The following is a 486-nucleotide window of genomic DNA, read 5'->3' as shown; positions in this document are numbered from 1 at the left end:
TTACAGAAATTGTGAATTATAGATGGAAATCACATAGAAGACTTTTTACTAACAAGTTAAAAAAAAAATGCATATTTTAAACGATGTTTCAAAATCCAGCATAAGCTTGTGCGAAAGAAAGAAAGAAAACGTTACCTCCCCGGCGGGGAATCGAACCCCGGTCTCCCGCGTGACAGGCGGGGATACTAACCACTATACTACCGAGGAATTGGTTTCTGCTTAAGGGGTGTTCGAAACCCAAATGTAATTCTTGAATTATCTCATGAATCATACACATAGACACACGCACACATACACTAGATCTGTAATAATTGTGCAATTTTCCAAATGAAGTATGCTTATCATTGCATAATTTGAGCATACCAACTTAGAAAATAATTAAAACATTAGGCAAACACACCTCCAAAACCCTTCATCACCAGTACATGTGTACGCGTATGTGTGTATGAAATGCGTGCACATTAAGTATGTGTGTTTGTGGTTGCA

General features: G+C 37.7%; 1 non-coding gene across 1 annotated transcript; it reads right to left on the bottom strand.

Moving 5' to 3' along the window:
• Positions 1-135: 135 nt before the first annotated feature.
• On the bottom strand, positions 136-207 carry Trnad-guc. The gene has a single exon. It is a non-coding gene; the product is annotated as a tRNA-Asp (tRNA).
• Positions 208-486: the final 279 nt, after the last annotated feature.

The sequence above is a fragment of the Penaeus monodon genome, chromosome 27 (genome assembly GCF_015228065.2).
Source record: "Penaeus monodon isolate SGIC_2016 chromosome 27, NSTDA_Pmon_1, whole genome shotgun sequence".
In the NCBI taxonomy this organism is placed as follows: Eukaryota; Metazoa; Arthropoda; class Malacostraca; order Decapoda; family Penaeidae; genus Penaeus; species Penaeus monodon.
This window is presented reverse-complemented; position numbering and strand designations above follow the sequence as displayed.